At 40.7% G+C, this 16,777-nt stretch overlaps 2 non-coding genes across 2 annotated transcripts; both read right to left on the bottom strand.

Annotated features, from left to right (window-relative positions):
* Positions 1 to 4,774: 4,774 nt before the first annotated feature.
* LOC131219645 (small nucleolar RNA R71) lies at positions 4,775 to 4,881 on the bottom strand. The gene has a single exon (XR_009158292.1). It is a non-coding gene; the product is annotated as a small nucleolar RNA R71 (small nucleolar RNA).
* Positions 4,882 to 16,254: 11,373 nt separating this feature from the next.
* Positions 16,255 to 16,361, bottom strand: LOC131219843 (small nucleolar RNA R71). Its single transcript, XR_009158485.1, has one exon. It is a non-coding gene; the product is annotated as a small nucleolar RNA R71 (small nucleolar RNA).
* Positions 16,362 to 16,777: the final 416 nt, after the last annotated feature.

Here is a 16,777-nt window from a genome sequence, read left to right as displayed (position 1 = left end):
GACTCAACCTATCGGCAAGAATGTTAGGCTCCTAAATCTCTTCATATACACAAAGCAACCTTAAAAATGAATTAAATATATAATAAAAAAATATAATAATAATAATTAAACATACAATAATAAAAAATAAAAAAGAGCAAGCAACCACAAAATATAGATATTTTATGGGAAAATATTTTCTACAAAAAAAAATTAAGATACAAAGCAACAGTTAATCCTGTATATAAGAAGAATTTCAAGAGATGGAACAATTTATAGATGGAAAACTTTAGGTCCCCTTCAAAATTCATTTTCCGTGCTAAGCTCTTTCGTCCCCTAATCTTAATTACAAAGAGTATTTATACACTTTCGTATTTAGTTAGAAACAAAATCCGCACTTACGCAAACTTGCACACTGTCAATCAAATTGACAGGACTCGCACTCATGTAAACTTGCGCACGTCGTTGATCAAATCGACAGGTCTGAACAAACCATCGATCGAATTGACACATCTGTCGATCGAATCAACAATGTCCAAAAACATTCAGTGAGCAAACATGAATTTTTGAGAATATTTCGATCGAATTGACACTTGGTTGATCGAATTGAAACTCTATTCTAGTAACATCTTGAAGGCACTCGATAAACAATCTCCACCGTAGCTTCAATCTTCTAGCTCCACTGCTTCAAGCTATCTCTAATCTTCAATAGTAACTTTATCATCGTTGCTTCTCATGCACACTCCGTCTTCATCCCTTCTTTGCCAAGCCTATAGAAGTCAAGTAAAACTTAAACTTCTCTGTAGCAACAACCTTTGTAAGCATATCCGTCAAATTCTCACTAGGGTGAATCTTCTTAAGAATAACATCGCCTTCATTTAGCATTTGCTAAATAAAATGATGACAAACATTAATGTATTTATTATAAGAATGATATACCAAGTTCTTTGTCAAATTGATAATACTCTCGCTATCACAATGTATAGACACGGCTTCTTACAAATCTCAACTCATTCATCATCCCCTTCAACTAATCAGCTTCGTTGAATGCTTTTGTCACTGTCATATATTCAGCTTTAGTTGTGAAAAGTATAACTACATGCTAAAACTTCGACATCCAACTAATATATCAACTTGTTAATACAAGCGAGTAATCAGAATTTGACATTTTATTGTCCACATTCCCGACTGTTGAGGGTCAAATATTGCATATCAGACCCAGTTATTGCCTGGATTTATGAACATGGTACCGTTTAATAAGCTCATTTTAATCATGTTTGTGATGCAGGGCGTATTCACGAGCCTGGACTGGGAAAAGGTACTAAAAGCATGGATTTAACGGTCTGAAATCACCAAGGCAAGCGACGGACCCCAGGAGACCAAGATTGACGGATATGCACGCCAAGGATCCAAGAAAATCGAGAAATTGAAGCTCAACTGGCCTGAAAAGTGTCCAGAATGCAAGATCATAGGGTTCCCACCATCTGATCAGTTCGAAACTCCATACGTGGCCTGAGGACCATAAATTAACCGTACACGTCGAATTTCATCTGTTCAGTCCTTGTGGAAGTGTCCCAACGGATGGATTAGCCTCTTAAATCCTGATTTAGGGCCCGCCTGATACCTAGATATGCTCCAATTATGGTCCCAATTATTAAAATGATCTGAGAAAAGAGATGGATGGAACGGATTTCTCACAACCATCACAATGGAGCCACATGTACATCGCACGAACACAAGTGCATGCGCACTCAGCGTACACTGGACCGAGATTCTTGGTCAAAGTCGGATTTGACCGACTCCTTGCGCAAAACGGCAAGTGCCGTTACAGTGAAGATCCGCACCAACGTCAGTTCTGCTTGTGGGCCCCACACATCATGCATAGCATCAATCGGGACCCTCCATTGTGTGCGTAGGTGGGGTATTTACCTCACCAAGGCGGCCTTTTGAGACCATGTAAAATATTGCAGAATCCTAATCGTTAAAGGCATGATGGACGGCGGAGTAGAAGGTATTGTGGGCCACATAGAATTTGGTCCAAAAATAGTGGTTCCCAACCGAAATTCCGAGAGCAATCTGGTGGACGGTTTGGATTTTTCATTTGAATCTGAGTATGGACCCCACCAGCGTCACAGCGTAATGAATACGCAGTCCCTGTTTTCGCGTCCGGGAGCAGGCCGACTTTTGCGGGCTGTTGTACGATTTCGGTGTTGATCAACACCATGATCCGGACCATCCAGATGATAGGTAAGGGGATTTTGTCTGTCTCCATACTGACAGATGGGATCGAAAGTGAATCAGTGGACAACAATCAGCATCCGATCGTCCCTGTGTAAAAACAGGATGCGCAGGAATGAAATCCAACTCCTGGTTGGAATATGACTTGTGCACGAATTCTCTTTATAAATTACACCTCTCCATTCGACTGAGGGAGCATCTTGGTGCATGTGGAAGAAGGAAGAGGAGGACTTGAGCTTGATTTTGGTTGCTGCTGCACGTCAGGGAGAGAGAAAGAGGCTCGGTTTTGGTTGCTGCTGCACGTCAGGGAGGGACTCAAGCTGCTGGCAGCGTGTGGAGGATTCAAGGGAGGATTCGAGGGAGAGAAACGGAAGAAAAAGAGAAACAGAGGGTGTGCTCGGTTTGGAGAGAGAGCTGCTGGAACGTGAGAAGGCTGGAATGTGAGTGGGAGAAAAAGCCTTAAGTGTTTTTTTTTTCTTTCCTTTTCTTTTTGTTCCGTTTTTCTTCTCCTTTATATTTCCTTTATATTTTTAGGATCAGCCCATTCATGTGTGGCTAATCCTCTTAGCTAGGGCTAAGAGGTGAAGCCTGTAGCGAAATGGGAGATTTTACTGTGTGCCTTTAATTCATAAATTGAATGTGATTCTAGTTGATTATTCAAGGAATATTTTTCTTAGTCTTTAATGGTCTGTTGTGACTGAAATTACAATGGGTTTGCAATGGCTTTGAATATTTCTTTTTCCTTTTTATGTTTATGAAGTCAGGAAGCCCTGTTGTTCATCATTGTTCCATGGGCATGGTAGGATGACAGTACCCTTCCTAATCTTCATACATTGTTGATTAGTTGGTAATTAGTTTAATCATGTTGTTTGCTTTGTCTCCTGGGCATGGTTAGATGATGGAATCCATTCTAATTCATATACTTTTCATCTCTTAAAAATCAAATCAAGTACGTTCAGTTTGAATTCCATAATCCTTGATGCAGGCATAAGATCTCCCTGATCTCTACAAGTGGATCCTCTGAATCCCTAGTTTCCTTCCTCTGAATTCCTTAAAAGTTTTAGATAATTATTCCACAATTATTTCTTAAGTTCTATTTGGTTTAGATCACATCTTAGTCTAGTTCTAGTTCTACTTGGTTTCAGATAACGTACAGGTTTTAGTCCCTGTGGATTCGACCTCGGTCTTACCGAGTCTATTACTACATCACAACCCTATACTTGGGGAGTGAACAAGTTTTTGGCGCCGTTGCTGGGGACTGACGGTTACGATTCTCTGAAATTAATTGGTTTTAGGATTAGTTTAAGATTAGGATTTTACTAACCTTAGTTTTTTATTTATTTTTATTTGAGTTCAAAACTAACTTATTTCCTGTTTTATAGGATCTTGACATAAGTTTCTCAATTGGTAATTCCTTCCTAATCTCTTTACTTTTTCTTATTTTTTTAGAATTAGGGTTTTAAATTTTAGAAATTTTTTAATTCTAGTACCCTCCCTTCTGTAGGAAATAGTTTATTTTTAGAAATTAGGTTATTTCTTTCCCTTTTTAGAAATTAACTTTCTATTTTTATTTTAGTAACTTTCTAAGAATCTAATTTGTTTCCTAATTTTTTTTAGAATTTTTGTTTAGAAACTAACCTTCCTATTTTGTAGGCCTTTAAGATAGAAATTTCTAATTCGGTAAGCTCCTCCCCTACTTTCTATTTTTCAGTTCTCTTTTAATAATTTACTTTCTAGTTTAGGTCTTTCCTAATTTATTTTAGAAATTTCTACTTTCTTTTAGGAATTCCTTCTTTTAGAAATTAATTTACTGCTATTTTTCTTTTAAAAGATCGTTCTTCTCTTTTTAAAATCTAACTTATTTTGTTTTATTTTGCAGGTTTTAACTTAAGACTCCAATTTGGTAATTTCTTTCCAACTCTTCCTCTCTTTCTTTTTAGATTTTCTTTTCCTTACTTAGGACTAGGCTTCAAATTTGATTGAGGGCTGCGAGTGTTTCATGCCCAAGTGGGCCCGTGACAACACTCGACGTCTCTTGACTGAAGGAGGATTGGTTGAGGGGTTGACTATCCATCGCAGGACTAGACACCACTCGAAATCCCCTGAGTTAAGTGAAGTTATGGCTGAAGACCAACCTCCTCTACTTCCACCCAGGGTGGAGGATACCCAAGATGAGAATGAGGTGCAACAGGCACCCCCGCCTCGTACTTTACGAGATTATCTACAACCGGCGAGAGTGAGTATGCCCTCATGCATGATTTTTCCTGAAAACACAGGATAAATGGACATCAAGCCAGGAGTTATCCAACTCCTTCCCAAATTCCATGGACTTGAATCAGAGAGTCCATATTTACATTTGAAAGAGTTCGATGAGATTATGGCTACATTATGTTTTCCTAATGTATTTGGGGATACAATTAGGCTGAAACTCTTACCTTTTTCCTTAAAAGAGAAAGCTAAGACGTGGTTACATTTACTGCGTCCTAGATCCATTGACACATGGAACGACATGCAGAGGGAATTCATAAAAAAATTCTTCCCACATCATAAAACGATTACCCTCAGAAAAGCAATCATGAACTTCGCCCAAAAGGAAGATGAAACATTCTTCCAATGTTGGGAAAGGTTCAAAGATTTGGTCAGTTCATGCCCACAACACGGATTTGAAACGTGGCGCATTACAAATTTTTTCTATGATGGACTGACATCTTCCATGCGCCAAATGGTCGAGACAATGTGTAATGGAGAGTTCATCAATAAAGATGTTGACGAGGTATGGGATTACCTCGATAGTCTCGCTGAAAAAACACAATCATGGGACTATTACCCAATGGCGAACACCACGCCTAGGCCGACTCAATTAAAGGAGAAAGGTTGATTATATCTCTTGAAAGAAGAGGATGATCTCAAGTGTAAAGTGACTACGCTCATAAGAAAAGTTGAGGCCATGGAAGGAAAGAAGGATAAGGTCAATGAAATTGTTTGCGGCATCTGTGATTGCAACATTCACACAACTGAAAACTGTCCTACAATACCCGCCTTTCGAGGAGTGTTGAATGAACAAGCTAATGCCGTAAACAACTATCAAAGACCTTTTACTGGACCTAACTTCAATACATACAATCCTGGCTGGAAAAATCATCCAAACTTTAGTTGGAGGAATGGACAAACTACGACCCCTCCAGGTTTCTTCAATCAAAATCCAAATCAAGTGAAACCTCAAGAGGAACAGGTTCAAAATCCCATACAAGAGCTGGCTCAGGCAATGCGGAGAATTACAGATTTTATGCAAAAGATAGATTCTCATATGACGGTTATAGAAAAGGGGATGCTTCCTGCACAACCTCTCCCCAATCCTAAACCGCAGTACGAGATTAATGATCCCAGCTCTTCAAATCAGATGGGGCATGCTAAATCCATCACCACTCTTAGGAGTGGAAAGATCATTGATAAAACTCTTCCGGTTAGACCCAAAAAAACTCAAGAACTAGAAGAGGACAACAATGATGGAGCTAGTGATGCCCCACAAAAATTAGAACCAGAACTTCTAGAGAAGCCAGTTGCTCTGTTCCCCCAACGGTTGGTTTCACCAAAACCTCTTTCTAATTCTCAGGATATCCTAGAGGTGTTGAAACAAGAGAAAGTCAACATTCCTCTACTTGATGCCGTGAAACAGATTTCTTCATATGCCAAATTTCTGAAAGACTTATGCACGATCAAAAGACGAAAAATTATTCAAAAGAAAATCTCTTGACTGAGAAAGTGACTGCAATCCTGAAGTAAGACGTGCCGCAGAAATTCAAGGATCCCGGTAGCCCAACCATATAATGTGTAATCGGGAACCATCGAATTGATCACGCACTTCTTGACTTAGGAGCGAGCGTCAATCTGATTCCCTACTCGGTATACAAACAGTTAGGTTTGGGTGAATTAAAACCCACCCTAACCACACTACAACTTGCTGATCGCTCTGTTCGTGTACCAAGAGGGATAATTGAGGATGTGTTAGTCCAGGTCGATAGATTTTACTACCCTGTAGATTTTATCATCCTGGACACCGAACCCATCAATAACATGAGCACTCAGATTCCCGTCATTCTTGGTCGCCCATTCCTTGCCACGTCAAATGCAATTATCAATTGCAGGAATGGTGTCATGACTATGTCTTTTGGAAATTTGACATTGGAGTCAAACATTTTTTTCAATAACGGCAGCAACTCAGAGGATGATGACGATTTCCACGACATTAACATGATTGACTCTTTCGTGGAAGATACGACACCGCTGACCTTATCCTCCGACCATCTAGAGACGTGCCTGGCCCACTCCCATGATTTTGATGATGACATGATTAGGGAGACGTGTGCCTTGCTTGATACTGCACCGGTACTTGAAGTTAACCGGTGGAGGCCACAATTTAAAGAATTACCACAAACCGATGTAGTGCCTCTACCGTCTAACCTCAAGCCGCCGAAGCTTGACCTAAAACCTTTGCCCTCTGATTTGAAATATGCCTATTTAGGTCAATATGAGACATACCCGGTGGTGATCTCTGCCCACCTGGAGAAAGAACAGGAGAGTACGCTCATATCTACTCTCATTGAGCATAAAGGAGCCCTGGGATGGACGATAGTGGACCTCAAGGGAATCGATCCCTCGATTGTACTCAACGCATATATCTTGAGGATAATGCAAAAATCGCTCGGCACCCACAACGTAGACTAATCCAAACATGAAGGAAGTGGTTAAGGCCGAGGTTCTTAAACTATTGGACGTGGGTATCATATACCCTATATCTGATAGTCAATGGGTGAGTCCAACTCAAGTGGTCCCTAAGAAGTCCGGAATCACCATCGTAGCCAATGCCAATAATGAACTCGTGCCAACTAGAGTCACTACTGGTTGGAGAATGTGCATTGACTACAGGAAGTTGAATACCGTCACGAGGAAAGACCACTTTCCTTTACCATTCATTGATCAAATCTTGGAAAGGTTAGCTTGTCATTCCTATTACGGTTTTCTTGACGGGTATTCGGGCTACAACCAGATAGAGATAGCCCCTGAAGACCAGGAAAAGACCACATTTATATGTCCCTATGGCACCTTTGCCTATCGAAGGATGCCATTCGGACTATGTAATGCCTCTGCCACCTTTCAGTGATGTATGCTTAGTATCTTTTCTGATATGGTAGGGCAATATCTAGAGGTCTTCATGGATGATTTCTCTGTTTACGGTCCATCTTTCAGCAAGTGCTTGGAAAGTCTTAAATGTGCGCTGAAAAGATGTGAAAAAAAGAACTTGATACTTAATTGGGAGGAGTGCCATTTCATGGTTCAGAAGGGAATTGTCCTTGGGCATATCATCTCGTCCAAGGGAATCGAGGTAGATAAGGCAAAAATCGATCTTATCTCTAACCTACCTCCACCCAAGAATATCAGAGACGTGCGATCCTTCTTAGGACACGTAGGATTTTACAGGCGATTCATAAAGGACTTTAGTCTCCTCTCTCGTTCTTTATGTAATCTTCTTCAAAAGGATGCTCCATATGAGTGGACTGAGCAATGCCAGGAAGCTTTCATCAAGCTTAAGGGCACGTTAACCACTGCACTTATCATACAGCCACCCGACTGGAGCCTTCCTTTTGAGCTTATGTGCGACACTTCTGATTATGCTCTTTAGGCGGTCCTAGGCCAGAGAAAAGATAAGAGGCCCTACGTCATTCATTACGCGAGTAGGACTCTAAATCCTGCCCAAGTGAACTATTCTGCCCAAGTGAACTACTCGACTACGGAAAAGGAACTCTTAGTCGTAGTGTTCGCCTTGGATAAATTTAGGTCCTACCTGATCGGATCCAAGATCATTATCTATACAGATCATGCGGCACTGAAGTATCTTCTTTCTAAGAATGATTCTAAGCCCCGCCTGATACGATGGATCCTTCTACTCCAAGAATTCGATTTGGAAATTAAAGATAAAAAGGGAGTAGAAAACGTTGTGGCTGATCACCTTTCTCGCCTTAATACATCTGATTCCCTTGAGACGCCCCATATCAATGACATGTTCCCTGATGAACAACTGTTCAGAGTCTCTCATTCACCTTGGTTCGCTGATATTGCTAATTATCTTGCTACAGGTGCCATACCGACACAGTGGACTACACAAGATAAGAAGAAATTTTTCACCGAGGTGCGCAATTTTTTCTGGGATGATCCTTATTTATTTAAATATTGCCCAGACCAAATCCTAAGGAGATGTGTACCAGACGATGAGCATCAGAGTGTCATCTTCTTCTGTCACTCATAGGCTTGTGGTGGTCACTTTTCTGCTAAAAAGACCACGGCCAAGATTCTGCAGTGTGGCTTTTACTGGCCCACTATGTTTAGGGACACTCATGAGTTTTGCAAAGCTTGGAGCGTTGTCAGAAATTAGGAGCATTATCCTGTCGAAATATGATGCCTTTGAATCTCATCCTTATCATTGAAGCATTTGATTGCTGGGGCATCGATTTCATGGGACCATTCCCCCAATCATTTGGAAATCTGTATATTTTGCTCGCTATGGATTATGTCATTAAATGGGTCGAAGCGATTCTGTGTCGAACTAATGACCATCGCACGGTCATTAAATTCTGAAAAGAAAACATCCTTTCTCGATTCGGAACGCCTCGAGCCATCATTAGTGATGGGGGCTCACACTTTTGTAATAAACCATTTGAGAGCTTAATGAAGAAATACGGTATCTCTCATAAGGTGAGCACCCCATACCATCCATAGACAAGTGGACAAGCTGAGATTTCCAATAGGGAGATCAAACATATCCTAGAGAAAACAGTTAACCCTGATCGTAAGGATTGGTCAATCCGATTGACCGATGCCTTATGGGCATACCGTACTGCCTTTAAAACCCCTATTGGAATGTCTCCCTTTAGACTTGTCTATGGGAAAGCTTGTCACTTACCTGTGGAGCTGGAACATAAAGCGTACTGGGCGATCAAAAATCTTAATTTCAATCTAGACAACGCTGGCTCGCTACGCAAACTTCAATTGAATGAACTTGAGGAAATCCGGAATGATGCATACGATAATTCAAGAATTTATAAGGACAAGATGAAAGCATTTCATGACCAACATATTTTGCGAAAATCATTCACGCTTGGTCAGAAGGTCCTTTTATACAATTCTAGATTACATCTCTTTCCAGGTAAGCTTCGATCTCGTTGGACCGGCCCTTACATTGTTGTCACTATTTTTCCGCATGGGGCCATTGAGATAAGAGATCCCGACAATGGCAAGGAGTTTAAAGTCAATGGACATCGATTGAAACCATTTGTCGAGAAATTTGATTCAGAGGACATGTCCATGCCTCTGACTGATCCTGTTTACCAGGATTGATCTCCTAGTCTGATGGAGGTATAGGTAGGTTTCCTGTTTTCTTAGGACTAGGGTAGTTGCTTTATTTATCTGGCTAAATACGGTAAACTTAGCGCTCCTGAGAGGCAACCCAGTTCTTCATTTCATTTCATTTTTATCATTAGTTAGTTCAATGGTTGTGGGTAGCATTACTGCAAACCCTCACGAGACTACAACTCGTCCACTAGGGGCAACCTAGGGGTTTAAAGGCTTGTTGCATACGCTAAATGTAATCGAGAGTACCTGCGAAAGTGGTATAGGTAGGATTTTATTTTTGTTATTTTTATTTTACTTCTTGCATTGACCCCTTTTTACGTAAATAGCTATGGAAAGCCTCTTGATTCTTTCAGGTATTATCTTCCCATCACTTCTCATTTACTTATTTTATCCCATGTGCATTGCATGCTTATTTCTTTTACATTGAGGACAATGTAAATTTTTGGTTGGGGGTGGGAGATTAGGTTTCCTAATCAGTGTTTTCTTGGTCTTGAGCAAAAGTTGTGAAAATTTTTAATTTTTCAGGATTTCTGATGAAGTCGAAGTGATTTTGACAGGCCATCTAGGGCACTTAGAATTTCAAGATGCGTGATGTTGGTACTTCATGACTCTTGGATTCAGTTATCTATTAAATTTCACAGCTAAGTTTGAATTATTAATCCATTATTAGAATTTGTAAACATTGATTGAGTCATGAATTCGCACGACACATCTCGCTTGCATATTAAGGTTTTAGTTCGATATTAAAGGATTAACTTGGTAATCACTAAACATGAAAGGAACCAACTTGAGAAATCGAATGGATTGGGCGAACAGTCTTTACCATAGGTTTGCTCCCTATAGGTAAGGATTCGATTCCCCATGAATGATATGTGAAAAAGTTGGGTGTACAGTCTTTACCTTAGGTTTGCTCCCTATAGGTGAGGATCTGATCCCTCTTCTTCGCGTTATTTCTAATGAAAAAATCAAAAATTAAAAGAATAAAAAGATAATGTGTAAGCCAAGTTGGGTTATCGTGAATTCTCTTAGTTGTTACCAATGATATCCTTAAATATCGAGGTGAATCTTAATGTTGACAAGTCGAGATTAGACTATACATCCATGGAATTCAATATTTAGAATCGTTCTAATTAATGGATTAATATTTGAGCTTGATTATGAAGTACCGTGAGTTTGATTCTAGGATAAAGTAATGCCAACATTCATGAATCTTAGAATTCGAATATCTGAATTGTTTTTCATAAATCTCTCGAGTTTGTAGAAATTGTTCTGTAATTCTCAACTTACTTTTCGTATATTTTGCTCGGGACTAGCCAAATGCTGGTTGGGGGTTGTGTTGAGGGTCAAATATTGCATATCAGACCCAGTTATTGCCTGGATTTATGAACATGGTACCGTTTAATAAGCCCATTTTAATCATGTTTGTGATGCAGGGCGTATTCACGAGCCTGGACTGGGAAAAGGTACTAAAAGCATGGATTTAACGGTCTGAAATCACCAAGGCAAGCGACGGACCCCAGGAGACCAAGATCGACGGATATGCACGCCAGGGATCCAAGAAAATCGAGAAATTGAAGCTCAACTGGCCTGAAAAGTGTCCAGAATGCAAGATCATAGGGTTCCCACCATCTGATCAGTTCAAAACTCCATACGTGGCCTAAGGACCATAAATTAACCGTACACGTCGAATTTCATCTGTTCAGTCCTTGTGGAAGTGTCCCAACGGATGGATTAGCCTTTTAAATCCTGATTTGGGGCCCGCCTGATACCTAGATATGCTCCAATTATGGTCCCAACTATTAAAATGATCTGAGAAAAGAGATGGATGGAACGGATTTCTCACAACCATCACAATGGAGCCACATGTACATCGCACGAACACAAGTGCATGCGCACTCAGCGTACACTGGACCGAGATTCTCGGTCAAAGTCGGATTTGACCGACTCCTTGCGTAAAACGGCAAGTGCCGTTATAGTGAAGATCCGCACAAACGTCGGTTCTGCTTGTGGGCCCCACACATCATGCATAACATCAATCGGGACCGTCCATTGTGTGCGTAGGTGGGGTATTTACCTCACCAAGGCGGCCTTTTGAGACCATGTAAAATATTGCAGAATCCTAATCGTTAAAGGCATAATGGACGGCGGAGTAGAAGGTATTGTGGGCCACATAGAATTTGGTCCAAAAATAGTGGTTCCCAACCGAAATTCCGAGAGCAATCTGGTGGACGGTTTGGATTTTTCATTTGAATCTGAGTATGGACCCCACCAGCGTCACAGCGTAATGAATACGCAGTCCCTGTTTTCGCGTCCGGGCGCAGGCCGACTTTTGCGGGCTGTTGTACGATTTCGGTGTTGATCAACACCATGATCCGGACCATCCAGATGATAGGTAAGGGGATTTTGTCTGTCCCCATGCTGACAGATGGGATCGAAAGTGAATTAGTGGACAACAATCAGCATCGGATCGTCCTTGTGTAAAAACAGGATGCGCAGGAATGAAATCCAACTCCTAGTTGGAATATGACTTGTGCACGAATTCTCTTTATAAATTACACCTCTCCATTCGACTGAGGGGGGGAGGCTGGCGCATGTGAAAGAAGGAAGAGGAGCAGCGCTCGGTTTTGGTTGCTGCTGCACGTCAGGGAGAGAGAAAGAGGCTCGGTTTTGGTTGCTGCTGCACGTCAGGGAGGGACTCAAGCTGCTGGCAGCGTGTGGAGGATTCAAGGGAGGATTCGAGGGAGAGAAACGGAAGAAAAAGAGAAACAGAGGGTGTGCTCGGTTTGGAGAGAGAGCTGCTGGAACGTGAGAAGGCTGGAATGTGAGTGGGAGAAAAAGCCTTAAGTGTTTTTTTTTCTTTCCTTTTTTTTTTGTTCCATTTTTCTTCTCCTTTATATTTCCTTTATATTTTTAGGATCAACCCATTCATGTGTGGCTAATCCTCTTAGCTAGGGCTAAGAGGTGAAGCCTGTAGCGAGATGGGAGATTTTACTGTGTGCCTTTAATTCATAAATTGAATGTGATTCTAGTTGATTATTCAAGGAATATTTTTCTTAGTCTTTAATGGTCTGCTGTGACTGAAATTACAATGGGTTTGCAATGGCTTTGTGTTGAGGGTCAAATATTACATATCAGACCCAGTTATTGCCTGGATTTATGAACATGGTACCATTGAATAACCCATTTTAATCATGTTTGTGTTGCAAGGTGAAATTGCGAGCTGAGACTGGATCGGGATGCTAAAAGTACGGATTTAACGTTCAGAATGTACCAAGGCAAGGGACGGACTCCAGGGGACCAAGATCGACGGAATTACACGCCAGGGATCCGCGAAAATTGAGAAACTGAAGCTCAAGCGGCTTGAAAGTCAGCCAGAATGCAAGATCACTGGGTTTCCATCATCTGTTTGGCTCGAAACTTTATACATGGCTCGAGGACCAAAAACTAACCGTACACGTCAAATTTCAGCCATTGGATCCTCGTGAAAGTGGCTGAACTAACAGATCAGTCCATAAAATCCTGATTTCGGGCCCACCCGCTGTCCAGATACGCTTTAACTTCGGCCTCCACGGCTTAAATGAAATGAGGAACAAGATGGTTGGTGTGGATTTCTCATAATAATCATACAGTGTACATAGTACACTTTTTGCACTAAGAGTGCATGGCAACACAAGGGCGTACAAAACTCGAACTCTGTTTCTTTCATGAAACAGAGACTGCGGATGATCTCAGTGGGCCATCATCATGGTCCAAATGCTCAATCCGAGCCGTCCATCATGCAGAGGGGCTCGATTTAGCCAAACCCATGTTGACTTTATGCACTCATGCACGCACACGTGTTGGTTTCAATGGTCACAAATGGACTGCCCTACAACTATTGCAGCTGATTTCTTTCGTGGGTCACGCCGAATCTGATCCAAAACCGTCCCTTCCCAACTGAAATTCCGAGAGGAATTCAATGGACGGCGTGGATTTACTAAATCGACAGCGAATGGAGGCCTGCCATCATCACAGCGTAAGAACTACGCAGTCCCTGTTTACGCAGGGACGTGCGTTCGCGCGTCCGGCCTTCCGTGGGCCACCACCGTTGATTGTATGGTCCATCTGGACCGTACACAGGCTCCAGGGGATGGGGATGACCCCAGCCAAGATTTCCTTTTGCTTCAATGCATGCCCACACAGGCAAATCTCATGTAAACGCAAGAATAAACGGTACAGTTAAAGGCCTGATTGGTTGCACCAAACTAGAGTAGAAGCGGTCATGTCTGACTGGTTTTCCGTGCACAATCCAGTGGACGAACTGGATTCTTCACGCAACACTGATCGTGGGCCCCATCAACAATGAAGCTCGGTCCGCAATCCTTGCTTGCGCACGCTGCTGCGTAAGAAATCCCACCAACAGTGGCAACATCAAACGGATGTCTCTAGGGCCCTGGGGCTATAAGAAAGAGAAGAAACAGAGAAGGAAGGGGCAAGACGTGAAGGAACGGAGGCGGCGTGGACGTGAGCAAGAGTTGGGTCTAAGAGAAGACAGGAAGTGAAGTTTATTTAAGCTGGTTTTTTTTCCCTCTTGTTCTTTTCTTTCTTTGTTTCTCTATTATCACTTGCTTTGTTTAGCCCAGTCATGTTTGGATAAACCTCTTAGCTAGGGCTAAGAGGTGAAGCTTGTATTGAGATGGGAGACACTATTTCATGCATTTAATTTAAATTTCTGAACTGAGCTTGGTTTTAAGTTGATTATTATAAGGAATATTTTTCTTAGTCTTTAATGGTCTGTTGTGACTGAAATTACAATGGGTTTGCAATGGCTTTGAATATTTCTTTCCCCTTTTTATGTTTATGAAGTCAGAAAGCCCTGTTGTTCATCATTGCTCCATGGGCATGGTAGGATGACAGTACCCTTCCTGATCCTCATACATGGTTGATTGGTTGGTAATTAGTTTAATCCTGTTGTTTGCTTTGTCTCCTGGGCATGGTTAGATGATGGAATCCATTCTAATTCATATACTTTTCATCTCTTAAAAACCAGATCAGGTAGGTTCAGTTTGATTTCCATAAATCTTAATGCAGACATAAGATCTCCCTGATCCCTACAAGTGGATCCTCTGAATCCCTAGTTTCCTTCCTCTGAATTCCTTAAAGTTTTGGATAATTATTCCACAAATTATTTCTTAAATTCTATTTGGTTTAGATCACATCTTAGTCTAGTTCTATTTCTATCTAGTTTCAGATAACGTACAAGTTTCAGCCCTTGTGGATTTGACCTCGGTCTTACCGAGTTTATTACTACATCACAACCCTGCACTTGGGGTGTGAACAAGTTTTTGGCACCGTTGCCGGGGACTGACGGTTACGTTTTTCTGAAATTAATTAGTTTTAGAATTAGGTTAGGATTAGGATTTTACTTACTTTAGGATAGAGATTTTTATTTTATTTTATTCTATTTTTATAACTTAACCTATTTTCCTGTTTTGTAGGATCCTGACATAAGTTCTTAAATTGGTAATTCCTTCCTAATTTCTCTACTTTTTCTATTTTTAGAATTAAGGTTTAAATCTTAGAAATTTTCTAACTCTAGTATTTCTCTATTTGTAGGAAATAGTTTAGAAACTTTTTTTTTTTTTTTTTTGTTTTTAAAATTTTTGTTCTCTAATAACTTTCTAACTTTAACTCTCTTAGAATCTAATTTGTTTCCTAGTTTATTTTTAGAATTTTTGTTTAAAAACTAACATTCCTATTTTGTAGGCCTTTAAGATAGAAATTTCTAATTCAGTAAGCTCCTTCCCTACTTTCTATTTTTCAATTCTCTTGTAGTAATTTACTTTTTAAGTTTAGGACTTTCTTAATTTATTTTAGAAGTTTCCACTTTCTTTTAGAAATCAGTTTACTGTTATCTTTCTTTTAAAAGATTGTTTTTCTCCTTTTTAGAATCTAACTTATTTTTGTTTTATTTTGCAGGTCCTTAACTTAGGGGCTTCAATTTGGTAATTTCTTTCCAACTCTCTCTTTCTTTCTAGTTTTTCTTTTCCTTTCTTAGGATTAGGTTTTTAATTGAGGGCTGTGATTGTTTTCATGCCCAAGTAGGCCCGTGACAACACTCGACGTCTCTTGACTGAAGGAGGATTGGTTAAGGGGTTGACTATCCATCGCAGGACTAGACACCGCTCGAAATCCCCTGAGTTAACTGAAGTTATGGCTGAAGACCAACCTCCTCTACTTCCACCCAGGGTGGAGGATACCCAAGATGAAAATGAGGTGCAACAGGCACCCCCGCCTCGTACTTTACGAGATTATCTGCAACCGGCGGGAGTGAGTATGCCCTCATGCATGATTTTTCCTGAAAACACAGGACAAATGGACATCAAGCCAGGAGTTATCCAACTCCTTCCCAAATTCCATGGACTTGAATCAGAAAGTCCATATTTACATTTGAAAGAGTTCGATGAGATTATAGCTACATTATGTTTTCCTAATGTATCTGAGGATACAATTAGGCTGAAACTCTTTCCTTTTTCCTTAAAAGAGAAAGCTAAGACATGGTTACATTCACTGCGTCCTAGATCCATTGGCACATGGAACGACATGCAGAGGGAATTCATAAAAAAATTCTTCCCACATCATAAAACGATTACCCTCAGAAAAGCGATCATGAACTTTGCCCAAAAGGAAGATGAAACATTCTTCCAATGTTGGGAAAGGTTCAAAGATTTGGTCAGTTCATGCCCACAACACGGATTTGAAACGTGGCACATTACAAATTTTTTCTATGATGGACTGACATCTTCCATGCGCCAAATGGTCGAGACAATGTGTAATGGAGAGTTCATCAACAAAGATGTTGACGAGGTATGGGATTACCTCGATAGTCTCGCTGAAAAAACACAATCATGGGACTATTACCCACTGGCGAACACCACGTCTAGGCCGACTCAATTAAAGGAGAAAGGTAGATTATATCTCTTGAAAGAAGAGGATGATCTCAAGTGTAAAGTGACCACGCTCATAAGGAAAGTTGAGGCCATGGAAGGAAAGAAGGATAAGGTCAATGAAATTGTTTGCGGCATCTGTGATTGCAACATTCACACAACTGAAAACTGTCCTACAATACCTGCCTTTTGAGGAGTGTTGAGTGAACAAGCCAATGCCGTAAATA

Source organism: Magnolia sinica, chromosome 11 (assembly GCF_029962835.1).
Source record: "Magnolia sinica isolate HGM2019 chromosome 11, MsV1, whole genome shotgun sequence".
In the NCBI taxonomy this organism is placed as follows: Eukaryota; Viridiplantae; Streptophyta; class Magnoliopsida; order Magnoliales; family Magnoliaceae; genus Magnolia; species Magnolia sinica.
The sequence above is the reverse complement of the archived record's forward strand: the minus strand, read 5'-3'. Positions and strand labels throughout refer to the sequence as shown.